General features: G+C 43.6%; 1 pseudogene; it reads right to left on the reverse strand.

Annotated features, from left to right (window-relative positions):
* Positions 1-25165, reverse strand: part of LOC117733220 — a 49272-nt pseudogene extending 24107 nt beyond the window's left edge.
* Positions 25166-26495: the final 1330 nt, after the last annotated feature.

Here is a 26495-nt window from a genome sequence, read left to right on the forward strand (position 1 = left end):
ACAATGTGTAACACGCCCTATTGTTTGTGGGTGTTGTGTACATGTGAAAAGAGGTAAGGGGGGTGGGGGGGTGGGGGGAGAGTGAGAGCACGAGAGAGAGAGAGCGCACTCACAGCAGTGCACGCTAACCTAACGTGAACCTGTTCTCCCTTCAGGCTCCCGTTCTCCACTCATCTGCTGCTGCTAATTAATACCACTGGGGAGGAGGAGGAGTGGAGAAGACAGAGGAATGGGAGGTATTTCTCTGTTCTTTCTCCTGAGCTCTCGCTGGTCTACACCGGCTTTGTTTCTCCTACAACAGCCAACTTCTGGTCCACCTCTACCTGGCCCTTCCGCTCCTGGAGTTTTTCGGCTGCTCTACTTAGCAGGTCACTGGCTGTGTGCAGCCGTCCATCAAGGAAACGCAGTCCGGTGATAAAAACGGCAAGAAGAACTGCCACCAGCTCGGCACACAAAGGCAACCATCTGTTCTGGAAACTTTCCTGTGGGAGGTGGTGTTGGATCATTAGCGTCGAGTCCAATCGTCCCTTCAGCAGCCCGCCCATCTAACTTTGCAAACCTCTAGCTATTGTTTCTTTATTTACACACTATCTTCTACACTATCTACCAAGCAGTTTTGGCACACCTGTACACTAGTTGTAATGAACAATCCGGTGTAATTCAGACTTTGCACACTCACCTGGAGGCGTGTGTGTTCTCTGTTGGGGCCGACAAAAGTGACCAATGCCAACGTTAAAATGTCACATTAGCGTTTGTTGACATTTGTTCATGTCAATAAGTTTGTTCAATGTTTTCCCCGCTGTATGTGGTAATTTCTAATAAATAACAATTGGTGTTGTATTTATTTAGCATCGTATTGCTCAGCTGTTATAATAATCCATTTGATGCATTAAATCATACATCTTCCCACAATGGTCCAGTGTTTAATGGCATTAACCTTGCTATAAAAGTCTGCTTGCTCTGATATTTAATATCAGGAAACCCCATATTAAGTTACATTATAAATATATATATTAGCTTAGCGCTGCATGTACAGGGTATTTGTAGAGTGATTTGTACCTTATAGCTGCTCTGTATTGTTATAGTTATTTGAAGTCCCGCTGTGTGGTTATGCAGTGTTTACTTTCATTACTGTAGTCAACTTGACCATTAATATTGACAATGAAAATATAGTCAAAATATTACAACAAGAATGAGAGTCTATTATTAGTGTTATTATGAGAGACATATATGTGTGTGTTACTGCTCTCACTGGTGTCTATGAGTGGAGCATTACATTACATGTAAGGAATGTCTCTGCTTGATGTTTTTCCTCAAAATGTTCTCGTCAATTATCTTCCTACAGCTCCAATTGTCACCCACAAGCTATTACAGCATTACATCAATACATGTTGGTTTCATTTGAGATTTTTTGGGGGGAAAAATGTGTGGGAAATTTGTGATTTGTCAATATCACCCCAGAGTTTGTATTATCCCAAACAACTATAATTGTATTTGTTCAATTCCATTTAGATTAAATATACTTCACATTTAGTGCATGATCATTTCTAGGATATATTTTGCAGGGAGCTTTTGTAGCATGACGTCCATATACAGCTCGATGACACAAAACGAACAGAAGAAGAAAACATGGACAAAGGGAACAAACCCCTGCCTCAATTTCACCCCTCACTCAGCTTCAAGGACAAACATGTTCGTTAAGGAAACTGTGTGTGTCTTTGTGTGTATGATTGTGGAGCCTTTCATCCTGGAGAGCATCAGTCTGAGCCTGCTTGTGTGCACGTACTAGATACAATGCCTTCTTCCCTGCATGTTAAGGAAACAGTAATATCCCCTCACTGAATGGGAATAGACATCATCAATAAATGTACTGATTAGCAGTGCTGTGAAGTAAGATAATGAGATTCACTGCTGTGTCCTCCTTCCTCCCACTCCTCACCCTGCCTGATTAATGAGCTTATTGGGCCGGGATGAGGCCACGCCATTCCTGCCCAGTAGCTGATGGATCACACAGTCGCAGGCGTCATGTCTGCGTGAAATGTAAGAAGGACATTGGACGACTGGTGCGGCTCTATAACTCTTTCTCTATAAACACTCGATGTTTCCACTGCAGGAAAATAACTCTAAGAGGAGTAAATCAGTGTGTGCCATCTATATATGCAGCAGGATAGCCAAACCCTTGAAAAAAAGCTGCAATATCACTGTGTTTGTGTTTTTCATACAAAGCCAATCTTTGTATACAAAGCCTTAAGCTGTCAGATGTCCAATGATCACATAGTTTCGGAAACCCCCCCCCCCACCCCTTTCCAACCAGTTCTGTGGTGGGCCATGCCCTCGCCATTTAAACAATATCCTGAGTGTGGCAGTTCACAACAAGTATAAACAGTTGTGATTTCCCACTCGTACAGTGCATAGCTTGTTCAAACCCCAAATACTAATTTAAAAAACTTTAATTCCATCTAAAACACTAATCCACAATTTCTAAATTGTAGCACAGGTCCAAAGGTTTCTTCAGACATATGTCAGACTGAATGTTGGTAAAATATGACTAGACTACAATCATTTTGTTATGTGCAGCTCGACAGGAACACAGGACCCAAACGCCGTCAACGATGGAAAAGCAACTTTTATTGCTAAACAGGATTCCAAAACAGGATTCCAAAAACCAGGATACAAAACACGCACACAAGATCTTCCACGATCTAGACAAGACAAACCGACCAAGGGGAATGACATGAACAGGACTTAAATACAGAGGGCTGGTGCAGGTGATTGGACACAGGAGGAAACAATCAGGAACAGGGCAGACAATCACAGGGACAGGAAGTGAAGAGAAACAGAGGACACGAGAGACAAGGACTTCAAAATAAGACGGGAAACACGAAACAACACTACAGATCCTGACATAACCCCCCCCTCAAGGGGCGGATTCCAGACGACCCAACACAGTCCCCCAGGGTGGGTGGAGGGGAGCCGGAGGCGGGACCAAAAGCCTGGCAGAAGAAGTCCGGGGGACGGGCCGGAGGACGACCACCAGGAGGACTGACCTGCTCCGGAGGACGGGCAGGAGGACGGCCACCAGAAGGACTGACCTGCTCCGGAGGACGGGCAGGAGGACGACCACCAGGAGGACTGACCTGCTCCGGGGGATGGGTAGAAGGGCGACCACCAGGCGGACGGAAGGGCTCTGGGGGACGGGCTGAAGGACGGCCACCAGGCGGACGGGCTGAAGGACTGCCACCAGGCAGATAGACCTGCTCCGGGGGACGGGCAGAAGGGCGACCACCAGGTGAACAGACGGGCTCCGGGGGAACCCCAGGAACAGAAGCCGGAAGCGGCCATGGTGGCGACCGAACACAGGGAGCCTGAGTCGGCCGGGGCGGCGACGTGACCCGGGGAACCGGGGTCTGCCGGGGCGGCGACGTGACCCGGGGAACCGGGGGCGGCCGGGGCGGCGACGTGACCCGGGGAACCGGGGGCGGCCGGGGCGCCGACGGGACACGGGGAGCTGGGATCGGCCGGGGCGCCGACGGGACACGGGGAGCTGGGATCGGCCGGGGCGCCGACGGGACACGAGGAGCTGGGGTCGGCCGGGTCGCCGACGGGACACGAGGAGCTGGGGTCGGCCGGGGTGCCGACGGGACACAGGGAGCTGGGGTCGGCCGGGGCGCCGACGGGACACGAGGAGCTGGGATCGGCTGGGGCGCCGACAGGACACGAGGAGCGGGGGTCAGCCGGGGCGCCGACAGGACACGGGGAGCTGGAGTCGGCCGGGGCGGCGACGGGACACGAGGAGCCGGGGTCGGCCGGGGCGCCGACGGGACACGAGGAGCTGGGATCGGCCGAGGCGCCGACGGGACACGAGGAGCTGGGGTCGGCCGAGGCGCCGACGGGACACGAGGAGCTGGGGTCGGCCGGGGCGCCGACGGGACACAGGGAGCTGGGGTCGGCCGGGGCGCCGACAGGACACGGGGAGCTGGAGTCGGCCGGGGCGCCGACAGGACACGAGGAGCTGGGATCGGCCGAGGCGCCGACAGGACACGGGGAGCTGGAGTCGGCCGGGGCGCCGACAGGACACGGGGAGCTGGGATCGGCTGAGGCGCCGACGGGACACGGGGAGCTGGAGTCGGCCGGGGCGACGACGGGACAGCATCGGCAGGAACCGGCGGGGACTGCGGCCGAAGCAGGACCCTGTCTAACGCCTGGAGGGACTCCATCATGTCCCGGAAAGCGTCCTGGGACAAGGCAAAGGAAGCAAGGGCCGGCCGGAAGTCCAATAGGTCCCAGGAGGTTGGGGTTGGCCGGAACACGGAGGCGGCAACAGGAACAGGCGAGGGCTGCAGCACGGAGGCGACTGCGGGAACCGGAGTAGTCTGCGGCACAGAGGCGGCAGCCGGAACCCTCCACCGACGCGGTCCGGAGGTTTGCGCCCCCCACTCCGGGGCTGGGCCTGGGTGACCTCTGCCCCTGGGGCTACGAGGCCCCCCATAAGACAAACGGGTCCCGTTGAAGGGGTCTGGTGCCGAGACCCTATGGGGGTTGTAGTTCCCCTTCTGGAGGCTACGAGGGCCCCCATAGGCCAAGCGGGTCCCTTCGAAGGGGTTTGGTGCCGAGACCCTATGGGGGTTGTAGTTCCCTTTCTGGAGGCTACGAGGGCCCCCATAGGCCAAGCGGGTCCCTTCGAAGGGGTTGTAGGCTGGGTCCATTCTTGGTCGGTTCGTTCTGTTATGTGCAGCTCGACAGGAACACAGGACCCAAACGCCGTCAACGATGGAAAAGCAACTTTTATTGCTAAACAGGATTCCAAAACAGGATTCCAAAAACCAGGATACAAAACACGCACACAAGATCTTCCACGATCTAGACAAGACAAACCGACCAAGGGGAATGACATGAACAGGACTTAAATACAGAGGGCTGGTGCAGGTGATTGGACACAGGAGGAAACAATCAGGAACAGGGCAGACAATCACAGGGACAGGAAGTGAAGAGAAACAGAGGACACGAGAGACAAGGACTTCAAAATAAGACGGGAAACACGAAACAACACTACAGATCCTGACACATTTAATTTGATAACCTCTTTGAATACTGTATGAATAATTGTCAAAGCATTGTGTATTCAAGGCAAAACTGGCTTATTATGAAATAATAATGTTGTAAAACATAATTCTGTAGTGAAAATTAATAATGAAAATTAACTAATGACTCTTTAATCATTATTTAATTAAAGTGTTATCAGACCATTAGATGGATGGATGGATGGATAAGAGTCACAAATGGATTTTTTACAAGATGTGTGTATGCGAGTACATACGTACGAAGACACTGAAGATACACCTGATTCTGGGCTGTACAAAATACACTGAATTGAATATATCATGTTTAGTGCAAAATAGAATGCACCTGTTAATTGTATAATGTATCGTACCAGTTCAATTCCCGTAATGCCTCATGGTTTTTAGAGGCAATTTTTAGAGACAGGAGATTAAGAGGTAGGTTGTAGAAAAATAAGGTCAAACTACTGTTTTTACACAGTTATTATTAGCTATGAGGCTTTGTGCATGCATGTGTGGCATCTACAGTAGATACTGTTCATGTGTGTATGTGGCTCCTTAACTTACGGCGCAGCATCCTGGCGTTGAAGAGGTTAGTTATATAAAGAGGGCTTGATAAGCATGGATGACTTTTTGACTAAATGCAATGTGATATAATGTGATGTGTGACAAAAAGTCAGATTGTGGAAACTTGCTTTTGGGTGGAGAAGAAAGACAGAGGAATGGAGTGTCAGACTGTGTGTGTCTGTGTGTGTGTGTGTGTGTGTGTTTATGTTTGTGTGGATCAGTCAGAAGTGTGATCAAAGAAAGACTGCCACGTTTGAAGCTTGACAGAAATGGTCGAAGTAAATATATGCGTGTGTGTGTGTGGTGTGTGGTGTGTGTGTGTGTGTGTGTGTGTGCGTGTGTGTGTGTGTGTGTGTGTGTGTGAAGATGAGGTAGGGTGCAGGTTAAAGGAGCCAGAAGGATGTTCTGGCCATAGGCAGGAAGCTTTCTCTCTCTGTGTGTGTGTGTGTGTGTGTGTGTGTGTGTGTGTGTGTGTGTGTGTGTGTGTGTGTGTGTGTGTGTGTGTGTGTGTGTGTGTGTGTGTGTGTGTGTGTGTGTGTGTGTGTGTGTGTGTGGAAACAGGTCACGCGGAGAAGGCTGACGTTATATAAGCGGGTAGGTTTGGAAGATTTGGGTCATGGCAGCTGAGTTAAATACAAAGGGGCAACACGAGATGGCATTTCCTCTAAACTAAGCTAAACAGTCTGGAAAAGCATCACAAGTGAGGCAACAACACTTTAACACTCCCATTTGAACAAAACACAGCTGATTACACTGAAATGGTGGATTGGTAAAGTTGGGTGCACTGGAAACATACAGTGGGACAGAGGATGTCATATGCTGTACAGATTGTAAATCCCTCTGAGGCAAATTTGTTATTTTAGGCAACACAAAGTAAATTGAACTTAATTGAATTCATTTTCTGCAGACAATGTGAGGTGACTCATAATCAGAGCACTCCAACTGTCCTGGTTGAATCATCGGCTGAGCAGCTGCGTTAGAGAGATATCTGGTTCTTTAGTGAAACAGTCAAAGGTTCAAGTCTGTGAGCATAAAAACTTAAGGAGTGAGATCATCTCCGACTCACAAACAACATTTCTGTGATAAACAAAATCTTAAAGGTCTTCAAAACCTTTTTTTGTTTCCACCAGCGTCTAGCTTTATCAGCTATGAATGATTGTATCCTACATGAATACGATATTTTATGCCAACGTTAGACATTTTTGGTGAGTTAGTTGACATCACTTGTGTGTGATAAACAGGTCAAGTTGAAATGAATTAATCAGAAGTCAAGTTTCCATCCCAAATTAGGGCAAATTTAACAACATTTCCAGAATATCGGCAAAACAAAATACAAATTATTCCATCCTCTGCTGTTGTGGGAAAATAGAAGTTGAACACATTAAGATAAACACTTCTACAGCCGGGTGTCATTCAACCAAAGAAGAAGGCAAACGATTTGATGAAAATGTGTTGCTTTTTGTTTTAAATTGATGAACAAACTTTTTCACCTCAGACAACTGTTATTTTTGGTGTTTCCCTTCTCCACGTTTTTTTGTAATTGAAAATGCACATACAAAATCAGGTGTATGGCACTTAGTGAGTGTGAGCATGTGTTATTGTCCTGATGGACAAATGGAAGTTTCACTAAATTTGCTTAGCATTTAAGGACAGACATTGATAACAGTTATTCCATATTCTTCAACTCTGGCTCTTGTATTACTTAAGAATTTACAGGACATTAAGCACAAATAAAGATGCACAAACATATGTATCAACATCAGGACTGTTGACAATAAATAATAAATAATATAAAGCTTAAGATGGCAATTAAATGATAATGTTAGATTTTACAGCTGAAAACAAATGCAACAAAAATAAACTAATTCAAACAAATGTACCATTGCTGTTTTGGATATGGCAAAGCCTCAGAGGCTCAGAGTTTTTGTTCGAAAATAAATTCACTGATGTGTCTTGGCAAGCTGTGACAAAAAGGCTAGAAGTCTTTACTTTGCCAGGTGAGACAGAAAGGATATATGTGGTTGTGTGAATCCCTGCTCAACTGTGCACCTGCAGGGAGCACCTGCAAGACGTTTGCTGGCCGTGATATATTGACCTGTGGAGGGCCTATGGAGCTTGAAATGCACATACAAATGCACTCAAAACAGCAGTATTCAGCGCTTCTCATGCCTTTCAAGGTGGAGGTATTGTGGAAGGATATAGATAGTCCTTGTGTGCCCACAGAATGAACAAGAGATAGAGAAACAGAGAGAAAGAGAGAGAAAAGGGACAATATAGCAAGAGGGGATATTTTGAGAGAAGAGAGAGGAAGGAGATTTTATTAACTTTCAGCTGAACCCATACAGTGCATAAAGAGAGAGGGTAAAATGTGGTAAAGTGTGAAGGTAAGGCAAAGGAGAAGAAGCTGGGAGGGGGTGCAAGAGGCACAAAGAAGAAGTGCTGGAGTCGGCTGGAAGAGAGAATGTGGGGGTACGAGCACATACGGACAGGTGTCTTAGATGTGAAAGTCTCCTGGGTTCTGAGCATCATTCAGATGCCTTATTATATCCTGATGGTGACGGAGTGACAGACACTTCGTGAGAATGTGGGGTTGGATACAAGTCACTACTTCAAACTCCATCTCATACATATTCATTTCATTTGATGGACCCTTCCCCGCCCTCTTCACTCCCTCACTGAAGTACTTCACACAAGTCATCTATAAGAAGTGTGTGTGTGTGTGTGTGTGTGTGTGTGTGCGTGTGCGTGTGCGTGAGAGAGAGACTGACTCTGCAGGTTGTGTTTGTACACTGCTGCATGTGCTTGCATGTGTGTGTGCTTGCAGCTGTGAGTATTTACAGTGTTTGTTCAGTTTTTGCACTTACCTGAGCTCAAGTGTGTATGAAGGCAAGTGTGTGTGCATCTGTGCATGTGCTTGTCACACCTGTTTATCCGTGTGAATATGAGTGTGAATACACATGTTTTACTGCAATAGTGTATAGTGTACCTGTATCTGCTTACAGATATGTTTGTGTGGAATGGAAAGAGGAGGAGAAAAAGGACACGAGTGTGTGAGTGTGTGTACGTGTGTGTTTGTGTGTGTGTGTGCGTGTGTGTGTGTGTGTGTGTGTGTGTGTGTGTGTGTGTGTGTGTGTGTGTGTGTGTGTGTGTGTGTGCGTGTGTGTATGTGTGTGTGTGTCTGGCACAAAGACATCTCAGACAAGGTGGAATAAGGATTGCTGTTGTCTCTGGGGATCTCTGCAGAAGCTCCAAAACAATAATATACTAACATTTTGAGATGTTCCGTTTCCAGTTTTTCTTTCCCGACACCAATACCTGAACTTGCAGATACCAACTATCCATCCAATGCCAGTGCGTTAAAAACAAAACCGGTCAGAATTCCCTGTCTTACATCTATTTTATATTGCTGTGAAAACATCTCCTTTATTATTAGTGTTTCACCAAAAATGACATTTACAAATAGCATTAGAAAATGATATTATAGTTTACCCAATTCTAATTCGTCAAGGCAACAAGCCTTCGTCGGCCTGCTTTAATTGCTGCAAAGCACTGGACCAAGCCATGAACGCATGCATTTCCAACGTATCCTGTCAGTGATCCGGCCTGGTAGCAGGTCTGGTGTCCAACTCCCAGCACCCTCACCCCCTCTCTGGCTTTTCTGCAAACCAACACACCTCCAACACGTTATAAGGCAAACTACTTAATTTACCTTGCCATTCTGTACACAGGATAAATACTCCAGCGTGACCGGAGTGGTCGCAGTTGCTTACGGCTCTGCTCAGAAAGACTGTTCCCACCACAACAAACAAGAATGGTGTCATGAGCAGTTCAACTAAGTGTTGGTCTGGGACTGTTTCATGTAAATAGTTCTAAGAGGCCTGAAGTGGCAAGACTACACTGTGTTTTTAATAGACTCAGAAGTTCATTCAGTGAGCGACTCAGGATGCCTCAGTGTTCTACTGAACAACTCAGAAGGTCTTTTGTTCCGGCAGCAGTTCGAAAAAAGAAAAGTACTTATCTTGCGACCTTTTAGGTTTCCCGGATCTCCATGTTGGTAACCACGGTCCTAAACTGCCAAACATTAGACAGACTCACTAGATACCATCCTCCCTGTGTCACATCAGTAGTATTTCACATCTCACAACTGAAGACGAATGCTTTCAGTTGCTACTTTAATACAGTGTTTAAAAAACAGCACTGAGACCAAACCAGGTGGTGGAGCAGCAAGAGGGTCACTGTGGCATACTTCCTGTTGCTGGTCGCGCCGAGCCGAGCGATGCGGCGAAGTGACAGCTTCTGTCAGTGGCTTTCTGGGAGCGCAGACGAGTGAGCAGGAAAGGAGGAAGGAGGAAGGAGGAAGGAGAACACGGAGGAGTGTCCTGCTTGCGCTGTGCCGCTCTACCAATGTTTGACAGCCTAATTCTACTCGTCTCGATGCCGTTCAGGTTGGTTTAACAGTTAGCATTCACGATCACATCTCTTTTATGTTCGCTTAGTTGTTCGTCTACAGAATCCAAACAATATGAACAAATTGTGAGTTTGGAGGTTTATTCATTTCAGTTATTCAAACAGTTGTTGGATGTGATGCCCATCTGTTGTTTGGCAACAAAGAGGATGAAGATAGGAGTTCTAGTCCCTTTGGACTTGTTTCAGTGTGGACAGTGATCTCTACCAAAAGAGAGTGGAGGCTGTCGTTTTTTCAGATATACAGAGAGAAAGATTTGGAATAACAAGGTGTTTTCACATTAATACCGTGCATGTTTGATCGTGCATGTGTTCAGAGCACAAACAAGCTACATGGCAAAACAGAGGAAGAAGTGTTTTTGTTAATTTATACCATTCTATAAAATATAGCTTTTGCATTTATTCAATACTTCCATTGTCTTTATTTCTGAAAAACCTACAAATTAAAATCGACTGGTGACAACTGACAAATCTGGTTCAGACTTGGTTGGGTCAAAATACTTCAGTGAAAAGTCAGCTGATGATACCAGAGTCCATTTCCTAGTCTCTTTCTAGCTTCTAACTTTGCCAAACATCTACAGTTCCTACGGTTTCCTCTTTTGCTCTATAAACACTGATGTTATTTAGGATCTGACGAGAGCTTTGCGGGGTACAAACCCATGGACGAGAGAATAAGCTCATTTTGTGATATAATTGTTGCATTCCAGAGTGCTACGGAAACCAGCCTTAAGCCTATTATTAGCCATATGGAGAGTGCTACAGGCCTGGCTGGTTAGAGAGGAAAACGCAGTGCTGGATGGGCGCCAAATCCTCGAGGAGATCGCAAGAGAAATTCCTTGTTTTTAATTAAGAATTTAATACTGAAACTCCTTTTAGTGATTAGTATGTAATTAACAGCACACAAAGTGTTACACATACTGGTTAAACTATCTCTGTGTGTGTGTAGAATATATATATGCGTGTTTATAACGGGAGCCTAAGAATGACACTGCTTATAATCATGATTTGTTCATCAAAAATATATATATTAAAAATACAAACATGGTGGAGGAATACAGAAATGTCATCACATTGCAGAACTTGTTGCAGAATGGGGAATTAAACAATATTGGTTGCATAAGATATTACCACAATCTCAACAGTAACTTTGTATTGAAGAATACCTTTTTATTGTACATTATTTTATAAGCTATATAATTTGATTCACCTATCTCCAGATGCTTTAATGTTACAGAAGTATAACTTATGACAATGCTTTTTTGAGAGTATGCTTAGCTGTGAACAACAACTTTCAGTAATAGGCTCCATCTATACACTTAATTACTTAGATTTATATTGGGATCGAGCAGTGTGTTCTTTAGGTTGAAATGGTCCTTTTATCATAGTTGTTTTTAAACACACATTTCAGAAATGTCCTAAGAAGCTAAAGTGAAGTTGGATTCTGGCAATTTATGCTGTTTTTGTCACTAAAATTGGGATTTTATTTTGTGAAATTGTATGTACATTTTCTATCAAATATGAGCTTTGATTTGAAATAATCAAAAGTTTGATTTGAATGACATGGTATCTATATCGTATATTATAATGTATAACAGTGTCAGGAAGGAGAGATTGACCTTGAGACACACACACATCTGGACAGCAGAATGGTCTAACGTGACATGTGAACTGGGAGTGCTGGGGTACATGTAACAGTTCTGTATGTGTCACCCAGTGGTGAAGGGGTCAACACACAGACTCAATGAAACAAACAGACAGCTGTGGCGTTCTCCTCTTCCTGAAACACCTCTCACAGACTAAAGTAAGCAGCTGTACACACAAATCTCAGGCACAGACGTACACGTGCATCATATTCTGGAGATGTACAGACACACACTGTGATTTCAACAGATTATCTTTAACGCTGAATCACAACAAGCACAGCACTGTGGTGAAATTGCAGTTGTGCTTATGAGACACAAGCTCAGGATCCCCGGTGCAGCTACATCCACATAATGACTCCCAGCAGCCAATGACAACAGCCTTTCTCCACATACGTAAGTACACTTGACACTGTGCACTGATCTCCGCTGAGCTCTGTCGCAGATCTCCCACAGAGCAGGCAGGAGCGGATGGGAGGCAGAACAATAGCCCAGTGCTGATTCATATCAGGTGATTGTGGTGTTCAGCCAAAGGCCAAAGGCCACTGCGGTAGCACTGCCCTTTACAGCATCACATTAGGCCTTGCTAATTCGCAGGCAATTAGCCTGGCTGCATGGGAGCAAGCCTGAGGCGATGGGTGTCGCCAGGGCGCAGCACCGACAAACCATTCGGTGAAGGTACAGATCTAGACTATGATCTATGTTTCTCAAGCAGTGAATAATGACAAGGCCTTCACATTTTAATAATAATATAACTGTGAGGTGAGCTTTGAATAACTAACATTTCCCATAATTATATTCAGCGTGAATAGAATAGAGCAGCACGAGTTTTTCACTTAATCAATTTATCATTTTGTCTTTAAAATGTCAAACAAATAGTTAAAAATAACAGCATAAAAGGAAAGCCAATTAAAGCAAAACGAAAATCACAAAATACTCTAGGGCAGGTGGTGAAGGTCAGTGTTTAAGAGTTTGTCATTGCACTTGGAATAAAAAAAAAAAAGACATTGTCAAAACACCAAAAAAACGGATTTAATTTCAGACAAACTGATAAATAAAAGACAAAGAACAAATTAGAAACCCCCGCCGGTCTCCGGCTGCGTGTTCACTATGAGTTGTGGTAAAAATTGACCCTAAAGTGGAGGTACACGTGGGTGTGAAAGGGCTGTGAGGGGGCTGTAGAGAGCATGGGAAAGTAGAGCGGTGCACAGTGTAGTACACAGACAGAGAGCGGGAGAGGTTGGTGAAGATAACATGAGGGACATAATGCTGTTCCAGTGATAAAACATAATGCGGGAATGATGCAGCCTGATGCAACGCTGTTTGCATTCTGCTCCAGTAGCTCCATTTGTTGGCTCTAAAAACAGAGATGCTTTTGGGTGCCTCAACAAGCTTGATTGTGTGCAATCAAATTTCATGTTTGTTACAGATTCCAAATCTCCTCCACAGATTTGGAGGGAGGTGCTCATCATTACTCCTCAACTGAAAAGAGCTATATTCATTTCTAGCTAACACACACAAATCTCATGACCTTGGAAAGCATTTGAAAGTGTGTGTGTCTTTGTGTAGCCACAACACATGCAGTAAGCCTGTGGTGTTCAACCAGTGTACGTAATCGTGTGATTTCTAAGGATGGAAGCCGACGTGTGTGTGTGTGTGTGTGTGTGTGTGTGTGTGTGTGTGTGTGTGTGTGTGTGTGTGTGTGTGTGTGTGTGTCCTGGTTTCAACCCTGCCGTTCCTGCGCTCCTCTCACATTATCATACAGAGCAGACGGAGTGCGTGTGCTGGGTAGTAAAACTCTCCTCTGCTCTCTGACAGTCTACTCTCTCTTCTCCAACTCCCCCCACCCTCATCTCCTCTCCTGCTGTGCTCCTTGTGTGTAATCTGCAGACTGCACACGTACACAGCCTACCTGAGTGGGAGTCTCTCTGTGGGTGTACGTGTGTGTGTGTGTGTGTGTGTGTGTGTGTGTGCGTGTGTGCGCGTGCATGCGTGTGTGGCAGAGGGTGAAGGAGACGGCAAACACAACGGACCACGTATGAGCCGATTTCTGAAAGCTCAAGTGTTCGCCTTCAGTCGGTACGTTCAGAAAACACGAATTTCAAAGTATGCACTTGCAACGTGTGAGCCGACCATGTCTGCCGAACATGGCAGCCAGACAGTCTCTGTGTCTGTGTCCCACTGTGTACAGCTAACAGCAATCACCTAACCTGGAATGAACCAGACTTACGTAACCTTCCGTGTGACGGCCACGGCTGGTATAAAACAAGCCCCACTGTTTTGAGTCGGGTCATCCAGGAAGCAAAAGTGTACAGCTCTTTCTCACACATAAATGTGACCTTTGCTTTACCTTGAAGTCACTGCTTAATTTGATACTTTACGGACTTCTTTAATAGTCAGTGTTTTTTTTTTTACCACAGATATGTGGTTCACTAGTAACAAAAGATGCCAAAAACAGAAAGGACAAACTGAGTGAGTTGTTTTTAACTGTTGTGCTTCGAAACACACATTCTATAAAATACAGAATATTATTGTGTGTTGTTTAAACGGACCTGGCCTAACAGGAAAGCGGCACGACTCTGGGTTATGTACGTCACAACAAACTCTCTGCACTGCCCTTGTGGAACATGTGAGATTATAGCCACAACGCCATCAGTGCAGTGCATTAATGATGCTACTTGAATGCAGCCACATACACACACTAATCAATGAATCTAAAGGTGTAATTATGGGATACTAAAACATCCTGGCGCCCAAGTACAACCAGCAGGTGAAGGAAGCCATCAGTAGCAGCGAGAGATATTCTGAATGGTCTTAATAACCCATATCCTCTCTCTCCGAACAGAAATCAAATTGATTGAATCCTACATGCAGGTAAGAAGCTCTGGCAACACAACACGGCTTGTATCATAACCTTTTTGTCTCCGTGTCTGGCATACATCTCTGCTCAGGGAATGGTGTGTTGAAGATTATAGACGGCAAACAAACACAGGTTTGTGAAAGGGAAAGAGAGGAGTGAGTGACTAAGAGAGGAGGAGAGAGGCTGGGGGAGTGCTTGTGAGATGAAGATAGAAAGTGAAAGAGAGAGAAATAATGAGAGAAGAAGAAAAATGGTGCCGCTTTTAGAAAGATGAATTGGTTGATAGTTTGGAGACAGCCTTTACAATGTGTCAGTGGAAGGACTATATCCTTCCCCTTCTTCACTAATAAGGTAGAGAATCCCCAAGACACAACCGTAGGGATCTATTCATTTCTCTCCAATAACACTGCCACCTTTCTGTTCATACTAGCCGGGATTTGCATAGCTGCATTTACATAAGGATTTAATAATGTCGTCTGAATGAGACAAAATGCATCTGTCAATCATTCCTGATTCACTAAAAGGTTCCTGTGCTCTTCCAGACAACCACTGGATCAGATTTCTGCAGTTTGAGCACTCAACAGTGGGGTTGAGGTTTGATAGCACTTGATCAGTCCAGTTTTAGAATCTGCTCGACTAGGTTTAGCTTTTTATCATTTGAAAGTTTTAAATAAGTTTACTTGAAGATCTGTAATCACCTTTTGTTGTGTGGGAAGGTAGAATCACTTTGAGTAGCTATGACATGAAAATAAGATGAGCACAAGGAAACAAATAATTGTTGTCCCCTATATATATTTCATGAGCTACTTGCTCCAAAACTCAGAATTACTAGGTTTTCAAATTTGAATTAGAATTTGTATATAAGTATAACTTATAGCACATTGGAAGCAATCTGACACAAAGAAAACCTGATGCAAAAACAACATAGATAAAAAATAATTATTTACAATAATTAAGTTATATAAAGGCTTCAAAGACTAATCTGTTTATCAAATTCCAAAATAAACGTCATTTAAAAGCATAAAAGTTTCACGTAAATCACTGCCTTCCTTGAATATTTCCCCCCACAGGGATTGTGGTTATGTTACCACGAGGTCAGAGCTGGAGTGCACGCGGACCCATCTGGATCCACTCGGCTATCAGACATGCGCAACACACAGCCCTGAGACCAGATATAGAAGCTTAACCCTAAAAAGCTTGACAGCATATTGCAAAGTGTTTCTCTCTTGTCTGGTCTTACCTTCCAGCCGCTGCCCGCCTCTCGGTAGTAGGGGAAGTTGTCACAGATCCACTGGTAGATCTCACTGAGGGTCATCCGTTTACGCGGTGAGCCGTTGATTGCAAAGGTGATCAGGCTGGCGTAGCTGTAGGGCGGTTTACCGTCTCTGTGCTGTGCAGCTTCTTCCTGGTCCAGTGTTGTTCCCGGGTCCAGGTGGACAATTTTCTTGCCAGGCCCGTGCCCGTGATGGTGGCCGTGATGGGGGTGTCCATGGTGGTGACTGTGGTGGTGGCTCGCATCGGCCTTTTGGATGGCGGCCCTCATGCTGAGCTGGGGAAGCCAGTCCATTGAGGTCAGGCTACTCTCCAGCTCAGAGGTCATGGCTCTTGTAGGTCGAGGGGTCAAAAGGGAAGGGTGAGAGGCTCAGCGACGTGGCGTATGGAGGATCTCCTGTTGGCTCACTGAATGGGTGCTGTGCAGCAGCCTTGGCTCAAGTCTGGAAGAGCAGGATGTTTGTTTACTACGACTATTCATCTACTTTAGCTGGAGCAGAAAGCACACTTGGCAGAAACACACAGATGTTAACTTGCACATCATTTTCCACATACAGTGCTGGTTTGTATAATGGAAAACTAAATATTTTGGCATGTTCATCACTTGCTCTTTGCACATAAATACGATCTGCAATGTGCGCTAGGAATAAGATAATGGAATACAACTGTGTGATTAAAGTTAACTACATAGTGAAAAGCAAAGCAGTATGGGAGGCTAGGTATGAGTTAATGGTCTTACTCTTCCCGTTCCTTTCCATCTTTCTTTGGGCCAAAGCATCTGGGGAAGTCACCGAAGTGAAAGGTAGAATCCTTCCCTCGTGCATCCTCACAAGTTCTTCATTTAGACCACTGCAATGGCCGCTGCTGCAACGCACAAACACAAAACCACACAAGACAGTGAGCTTGCACTGCCAGAGAGCCTTCATAAGATATTAATATCGCACAACCGCTCAACGGGCCTCGGCATCTGTCCAGTCCGATTAAAACTCTTCTCTCTTTCTCTCTCTGTGTTCTGTCTATCTGGATTGCCTCTCAGTCTTGTTCTCTCCAAAGTGGAAATGGCAATTGGATCTGCAGAGTGACTAAAAGCTGGGGAATTGTTTTCACAAGTGCCTGCCAAATGGGGGGGAACAGCTCGGGAGGAATTCCAACCCTCTAGAGGAGCCGAAAGGCTCGTCCCCTTTCCCTCTCTGTGTAGCCCCCCCGCACCGTGTTCCCATTCTCCAATTCTCGACGTGCCTCACTCTCCTGTCAAACCCCCCCACTACTCCCCCAGCATCTCAGATCCTGTTCAGACAGACACAAACAATGAAAGAAGTCCCAACATTTTAACTTGGAAGCTATTTTTAGAGCAGCGCTAAACTTAAAAATGTGTCCTGTGAGAGCAGAGAACTTTCTTGTTTTGGTGGTGGAGGCTTTTAAAAATACTTTTAGCATGATTTTGAATAATCATGATCATTTGACACCATAGTGAAATTACTCACCAATTGTTTTGTGTCACAGAATATTTCTACATTTGTCACTACTGGACTGAGAATGTCATGTAACTGTTACTCATCACTGGAGCGAAGATGTTGCATTCAGACCACACTCAGATTTTACAAGGAAATTTGCCATATTAAGTTCTCGGTGCTTTTAGAAGATAAACATCCTGCATTCTGGGAAATGTTTGATGTGATAGATGGATACAGAGTGGGCCAATGCCAGTGAATAGTTAACAAAGGCTGGATGGATTCAGCCTCCTAAGGATACACAAATCTACATCTAAACCATCCCATGCAGTAACCTTCAAATGTCCTTGAACAACAAAGAGCATATTGGCCCACACATTTTCCATTTATGCTCACTGTATATAATCAAGGTGGGAGAACTTCAAGTAGCCTGCCTACCAGCAACACAAACCCCTGTCTCTCTTTCCACCAATCCCCCTGGAGAGCCCAGTACACCAGGATGAAGAAGAGGAAGGGAAGTGCTCAGCTCCTGCAAAAATCTTGCTTAATTACAAGTAGAACAAAAAACAAATCAAGCCAAACAAGCCAAGCAGTGGGACTCCGGGAAGGAAAGAGGAACGGAGAGAAGAGATATGCCCGATGAGGCCTCTTTCACAACACCACCCCCATCTCCTCCTCAAGGCTCTGTTACATTAGGAGAAGCCATAGCCAACTCCCCCCTCTTCCAAATCCCAGGGAGCCATCTTAATTAGTGCACCTTTTTTTTTCTCGCCGAAGGGAAGGTAGCATTGCTAGTTGTAGTGGTGGTGGGTAGGTGGGGATGGGGGTGGTGACACACAAGACACATAACAACAAGTGCTTATTTTCCCCTCATTAAAAGGAGGCTCAAGTTGCAAATCAGCCTGCCACAAGCCCTGACCTGCTGTGCTGCCGTGGCTGTTGTTGTCGAGAAGTTTGGGAGCGTGGGCTGGCTGCATGGCGGCACGGTGTAGCTGCACACCGCTCGCCTGGTGAGGCGTCGGGATGATGAGTAATAGAAGAGAGCGGAGAAAGAGAAGAGGAAGGGCATGACTTGGCTTCTGGGGAGAGGGGCCGTGCTGGGCGGGTAGACACAACCAATTACCTAGTCGACTCAGTCAACTGGTCCCACAGTGACTGGGCTAACCACAGTACTGTGCCTTTTGTTTCTCCTATCTGCCGTTTCACATCAGCCTCGAAGGCCCACGTGGTATCAGGGGGGAAAAACATTATCACAGAGAAGACAGCTTTCTGTATACCTCTCCTATCTTCGGGCTATCAGTTTTATAAAGAAAAGCAATGTATTGTATGCATAGATGCCAAGTGCTAAACTGTCCTCTCATGTTCATGATTCTCTGAGTGTACTTATACAGCAATATGTGTGAGAGAGAGAGGAAAGTAACCCTTCCGTCTAGTTTGGTCTTTTTTGATGTTCCTTCAGGTAAAATCTTGCATTTCAGGGACAAATGCTATACTGCACGTATACTATGTAGCTAGAGATGACGACATCATCCTCAAATTCAGATCCTTATCAAGTGCCTATGAGGTAATTTTACTGTTTATTAACTGTCACTTTAAACACTATACTAATATTATGTTCTCATCAATAACAAAATCAGTTTTCATTCATAGATATGTGATTGAATGCATGTTGAGAAACAGGACTGAACACAATTATTTAAAGTAAATTTTGTGACAGAATCGGCCCTGAAAAGTGATTATCATTGCTGCAGGAGAACTATTTGTAATACAATGATTAAGGGCTCACAGAATAACCCAAATGACACATTTCCTGCACAGTAATAGACAAATATCCACAAGATACAACTCTGTATCATTGATCAGGACACATCAAAAACTTTACCAACAGGCCGTTTTCAAAGAGCTGTAGTAAAAAATAAGGTAGTGAAGAGGGGATATCCTGCCAGCTGATCACACAGAAGTAGGAGTGTTTGATTACATAGTTTGAATGCTTGTAGTATGAATGTGCATGGGTACATACAATTTCAGAGATAGACATTTGGCTAACATTAAAAGAAGGAGAATATGTGGCATCTCAGAATTTCTAATTTCTTACCCAACATTTCTTTGGCAACTTGAACGTTGTGATATATTACTTCGCACTTCCAGAAGAGATTACACGCATTAATAATAAATAAAAAAAGAAGAGCAAGGATTTGGAGGTTTATGAACAAGAAATCTTTCTCCTCCAAAGAATTTAAATACATCACTTTTTGCACTGTGGATGGGGCTTTCATGACTGGGAACATTGTCCCTTTAAAAGAGTTGAGGGTCTGTGTGTGATTGAATGTATTCACCCATTAGACTTTGTAGCTGTGATGCACTCACTCAGCTGTATGCATCACTAACAGCTAACAGTCCCCCGCTGCTAGCAGGCTTTTAGACTGAGAGAGGCTTTACAGTTCTGCATTTTAATAGAGAACTTTGAATGGAGTGGCGGGGGATGGGTGAGAGAAGGGGGGGAGGGAGCCAAAAGAAAGAGGCATCAAAATATTTTCAGAGGAAAATGAAGTAATGACAAAATACCCACCCGGAGAGCGCCAAGCAGAGGGGGTTTCTGGGAAGGACTGCCTTGACAACGGTAAGGCTAATGTGTCAAAAGAAAGTATGTAAGCATACAGAAACGATGTCGTGTCTAGGAGGGTGGGCCATTCAAAGGAAGAGGGAAAAGGTCCAAAAAGCAGTATTGAACGTCTTAATTACTTTCTGCTTCTGCGCCAAAAAATACCCCTGAAAAGGTTTAATTATAAGATATCAAGGCAAATCAGTTGCCCTTATGGTGGCTGCTTGCTCATCGCTCAATGGAGCTAGGTTAAGCAATTATCGTTTGATACTGTCTACTTATTTTCAAAAGGGACCTGGAGAGGCATCAATATAATGCACCCTTTCAAACTCAGTTTCAGTGTGTTGTCCTTACTCCTAAAAGCCAGTGGTCAGGCAAACTAATGCTTAAAAGGAGAAATGACGATAATTGATCAGTGACAGAACAACATCTTCATCAATGGTTTCTGATCACTGGCCCAAGTCAATGAAGTGGCATCTCAAAGGAAACTGAACCAACTGATTAGCAAAAATGTTACACGGTCTGAAAGAAGGCAAGAAAATCCGTAGGTTCCACTGAATCCCCGAAGCCTAGAATAAAATATTGAAGTCACTAAGCCCACACAGAACATAACACCTGAAAACATCTGCCAAAGTAGAGGGAGTTAGCGACCCTGAAGACTTACCACTGCCGACAAGGAGAAAGCTATCACAATTCCAGATTCTGACAACGGCGAAGTTAAAAAGGCATATTTTGTCATAAATAAAACATAGGAGTGCAGCATTTCGGCAAACTCCCCCAACGAAAGGTCCCAAGAGAGGGATGGGATGCTGTTTGTGAACTCAGGCTTTGCACAGTAAAAGGAGGCTATAGCACTGCATCACCACGACTCAAACTACATTTTCACATCAAGCCCTATTCAGCGAGGACTAGTCCTCTTTAAAAATTCATTAATTTACAGCAAAAATAGATTAAAGCACCCAACCTAAAAAGTTTGGCTTGTGAATAGCATTAATAATGGAAGCGAGCATCCAAGACCTAGAGGCCCTTGCTCAGAGGCATGGCTTAGGTTTTGTTGCGCTTTATAATGGAGAGTCATTTACATTTTTTAGAAGATTTACAGCTTTTTGATGCTTGTTTATAATTACATTGTTTTACATGCAAATTGGCTAACAATTGTTACTCATTAAAACGTTACCAGGAGAGTGCAGCAACACTCTCAGCTTGTGTAAGACACAGGCTATACATGAGACAATGGAAGCTTTGCACTGAACTCTTGTAGCTGGCAGCACCACTGCTGAGTTCAATCCAAATGACAGCCCTTTAAAAGTGATCACCCCCCATCTTATCTTTTACATCTTTCTCTTTCAAATCACAGCAACGCTTTCTGAACCGAATCAAAGAGGATTTTGACAAGATAAAAGGATTTGCTGCATTTGAATCCAAATTATGTGTACTTTACTGGGGACAAGACAAAAATCCCACTGACTGGGAGCACTCAGGAAACTTCAAGCTACTTAAAAAGGAGAGTAAGTCTGCTGTAATGCGTTGTCAATTTAATTTTCGGCCTTCCCAGCGTGCAGATAGAAGAGTTCACTATGGTACAGTGTATAGGTAAGGAACAGCTGATCGGGGATGAAGGGTTTCACATCCACTCATTTGCAGGGGTCTGGTAATTACTTCTAATACCAGGTCATTTCAATCATCACTTTGTCTGAATGATGATTTAAACAGCTGATTATTGATGCAACCTGAGGTAATTAAAATGACCTGTTGACCTGGTAATGTTGTAGTGGCCTGATAATTACAGAGGAAGATTAGAGGGCTTTGAGCTGAAGCAAATGAGACCTCTTCCTCATCTCTTTTCATAGCTGTGGCCAAGCTATCTTCCAGCATGGCAGTTCATCAACGGTTGCTGTGGCGGAAATGTTCACGATAAACAGTAGAAAACGAAGATGCTTGCAGGCATCAATCCATACAACTGAAGAGAGTGGGTGTTAATGTTTTCTAAAAGTATAAACTTACTTAGTAAGTCCTTAAGTAAACAGATCTTCTTCCCAAGGTTAGACACACTTTCTGTATAATGGCAGCGGTATGAAAAGGTGAGCCTATAGTCTCGTTACAGACAAACATTTTCTGCAAAACGCGTCAAAGCCGTTGAGCTGTATACAAAAAATAAAAAAAGACTGAACGATACATGCTAACATTAAATCCTGCTGAGTTTTTTCAATAGAATGAACTCCAAAAAACAGACACCAGGATATGCTGGCATCGTATGTATATGCACATGTGTGTGTGTATGTGTGTATGTACGTATGCATGTATGTATGTATGTATGCATGCATGCATGTATATATATATAGATATCATATATATATTATTCTTGGCAGACACTGAGAAGAATGACAGGCTGCCCAATATTACTAATGAAGTCACACACAAAGAATACATTACAAGTAATAATGAATATGCAAGAACACAGCATAAAATCTTGACAGCCACGGTGATTCATATCCCAGCCAGTGTAACTGGCTTTCTGCACTACATCCCCAATTCATTGTCACTGTTGTTGTTTTTATATTGTGCATACACGTTGATGATTTTTGTTTTTTTTATATTGTACATACATGTTGTCTGTTGTCTTTAATGTCTTTTTATATGCATCCTGTCATTTGTAATTTAAATATGTATGTACGACGAGAGCGTACATGTAACCGGAGTCAAATTCCATGTATGTGCACACATACAGTACGTGGCCAATAAAGCTGATACTGAACTGGGATAAAATGTACTTGACTTATTAGTTCCCAATTGTATTTTGTATATAATATTCTGTTTAGAAAGTGTGAATTTCATCACGTTGAATTCTTAGTTTCCAATGTTTGCTGTGCTAATTAAGTCACATTGCTGTTATGTACTGTACCTGACGCGTTCCCGTAACAACCCTCACAGTGCAGCTTTTTCTATTTTACTGTTTTTTTGTAAGTTGTCATCTTTAATGCATATTGTTAGCATTACTATGTTACTATAGCTGTGATTATTTTTGTAGATGCTTCCATTTCACCTTTAAAGTTCGCTAAGCCTCATTCCTAGCATGCCAGAGCGCCTTTTTTACACTTGACTCAAGTGGAGATCTTTACGGTTGTCTCATAAATATAGGATGTCTAGTGACTGAACTGGAGAATGAAATACAGTATGTGTCTTCCTACAAGTGCATTCTCTGTGGTAAGTATTATTGCTATGTTAAGTGGTTTAACTCCACATGCATCTTATTACACTGGATTTAATTTCCTATATTTTTTACGTTTTAACTTTACTCTTATTGAGAGGGACAGTTCATACAAGAAAAAAAAGATTTACAGTTCATTTTAAAAAACGTTGCTAACAATTTTCTAACATAGGGAACACATTGTCAAATCTATATATGTTAAAGTAATGTAGTATTGTTGCGTTGCTTGAGACATTATAAAGACAAAAAAGTCCTCAAAGTGATGCTTTGCATTGATGATCCAGATGTGCAACGACCAACCAGCAAGAAATAAATGTGTGTGTGATATTGAATTCTGCAGAGAATGGAATAAATGGTCTGAGTCTTGCTCGTCTATGCCAAACTGACATCGGTTACGCTGGCATATGGAGTTAATCTTGATCAAAGAAATGCAAATGTCTGTAGTGTATCCACACATAGCCCTTGATTCAATTTGTTTTAAAGTCACTACTAATACGCCCGTTTCTTAGCATTGCATTTGCTGACATTGACGATAATAACAACGACCTTTCCGATGATAAAACAGAAATCAGTCAAACATTATGAGGGTTCCTTCTCTTCACGTTTCATGCGATTCTGCATAACGTTTTAATGAGGCATTTAGGAGCCTATGAGTGATCTTGTGAAAAAGTCTACAATGGCAATCAGCAGTGAGTGTGGCAGCTGTTTGGCAATTAAAAAGCCAAATTACCCTCAATCAACACCATTTACAAGCGTAAGTAAATCTCAGAGCAAATAATGATGAGAGAAATCTGTTCAGACAGCTCTCATCTTGATAGGAATTAGAAGCGCATCCAAATCAGGAACAGTGTACTCTCTCAAACGTGTTCTCAGTCTGTTTGCCACACATACACACACGCCTCCCCTTGTCTGTCTGTTTTTGTATAGTGTTGGCTGGCCAACTGCAGCATGATGAAAGATAATGACTCCTCTACAATATAAGATGGTCAGGTGAGGGAATCTTCTCTTTATGGAAAGAGACTACCTGTCCATTTGGAAAATAAATCCACAGTATGGTGAGCATAACTGCACCATCAACAAACTCCCCTTATTATTGGTAAACGGCAAATAAAAAGTGACCTGCATGCACTGTTGGAAAAACAGGCACTCAAGGGCAGTTATTGCAAATTGCAGTTTCTACTGTGCATCAAGTACACTACAATATTTGCACTCAAAGATGTGCCATTTTGTGCTATCTGAATCCAATATGAAGCACACATTAATGTCAATTCTGGAAACAATGTAAACTTTCAACACAACACTAACATCAGTTTGAATGATGTTAATCTGTCTTGGCAATTCAAGTCATAATACTGTTATTACATTCTTTATAAATAGTCCTCAAAAAAAAAAAAACACAGAAAGCCACTGAAAATGACCGTCCTGTACAAATGTGCCTGCAAACACGACATGATGCATGCAGGGATTATTAGATATGAATGGCACACTGTACATCCACACAGTAGCCTACACAAAAAGACCATACATTCACAAAGCAACAGCTAGAATATTGTACGTTGTGAAACAAAGTTGAGTGGACGTGAATCAAGTGAACTAACTTATCTTCTTCATCTTATTCATTACATGTGCGTTCAACTTTTGGAGTGGAATCTCTACTTTAAAAGATAAATCTGACTTGCGTTGCTGCCAGCAGCGACTCGGTCTTCTCGGAGCACTTGGTCTGTGGCTCTGTCGGGAGACGAGCTTCCACCGGCATCACTTCAAACGTGGTCATTGAACGCCACTTTCTAAACGCCATGCAAACTTACAATGAGTTGACTTTTGTCAGACGGGCATTTGGGAGACAGACGAACGCTATCCGGTGTCTGCCTGCACACCGTGACAGGCGGCGAACTTGTCACCCATAAGCCCTGCCTGCCGGTGAGTAGAAGCCCGAGGAGCTGCCCGGTTAAAGCGTTACACTGTCACAAACCTTAACGGTCGACATTCAAACATTCTTCTGCGCAGACTACTCACCGTCGTCGGGTAAACGTGAACCGGCTCAATTCAAATATATATATATATGTATGTGTGTGTGTGTGTGTGTGTGTGTGTGTGTGTGTGTGTGTGTGTGTGTTGTTCTCTGGGTTCAGAAGCTCCAGACGCCTCGTCTGCAGTGTAAAAATCCCCCTTCGAAGACAAAAAGCTCCAGCGGTGCCGAGGCGCTGTCAGTCGGGCTGCACGCGCGGCGCTCTGCAGGCGTCACACTGACCGCTGCTGTGGTCATTCGACAGTCATGACGGGCGGACTCGACCCGCAATTCGCGTTTGCGCTCAACAGCCACGAAGATCGCGGGTCTCTCACTCTGTGCTCCGCTCGGCTGCTGAACCACCGGAACTACTTGCAACGCCAGCCGGAGCACGTTGAAGATAAATTCATGCACCACAATGGGGGGAAATGAAATCACATCCATTTAACTAGTTCCAAAATTCAGCATTAATGAGACCCTCTCAGGACACACACACACACAGACACACTACCGTAATTCTATTCTATTCTACCTTCAAGATAATAACTATTAATAATAACAACGTGCCATCATTATCATACCACTTTATGTTTCAAGTAATCACCATCATCTGATGCACTCTAATCGTTATAATCATTAGAAGTATGACACATCATCACAGCATCACAGTCATTTTGACTGTTTTGCTAAAAGGGTAAAACAATTAAACAATTATTATTTTTCTACACACTGTGTGATATCCAGAGTTATTGTAGGGGCGGAAACATGCATGCAATGTACACACTGCAAAAAGTGCAACAAAACATTTTCTGCAAAAAAGTGGCATTTAGTGACACCTAATACTATATATATATATATATATATATATATATATATATATATATATATATATATATATATATATATATATATATATAATGTTCTGTTTCTGTTCTGTTGGGGCTTTGTAATTCCAGCAACATGAAATGTTAAGGCAGGCTCAGTAATCTTGAGTAAATGTATATAAGCAATAACATATATGCCTTCAAGATACTGTAGCTGTAATACCAATCCTTGTTTGGCTGTTTATGAAGCGTAGACTCCCCATTTTATGAGACTATTTGAGGATCAACAAATATAGCATGGATCCGGATCTACATCTACAAGCTGTTGTGCGTTATTTACACTAGTTCATGCCATAAACTGAAAAAAGGGAATATTTGATGGCTAATAACTTTTACCCCACACTTTAAGTTCTTAGTTGCGAAATAACAGCTCTTTTTGGAAAAAATGCTTTGGAAAATATATGTAAAACTATACGTGTGAGTTTTAAGGGCTGTGGCTTGATAGCACATGCATCCATAAAGGGAAATTGTTTGCACATTAA

Source organism: Cyclopterus lumpus, chromosome 7 (genome assembly GCF_009769545.1).
Source record: "Cyclopterus lumpus isolate fCycLum1 chromosome 7, fCycLum1.pri, whole genome shotgun sequence".
NCBI lineage: Eukaryota > Metazoa > Chordata > Actinopteri > Perciformes > Cyclopteridae > Cyclopterus > Cyclopterus lumpus.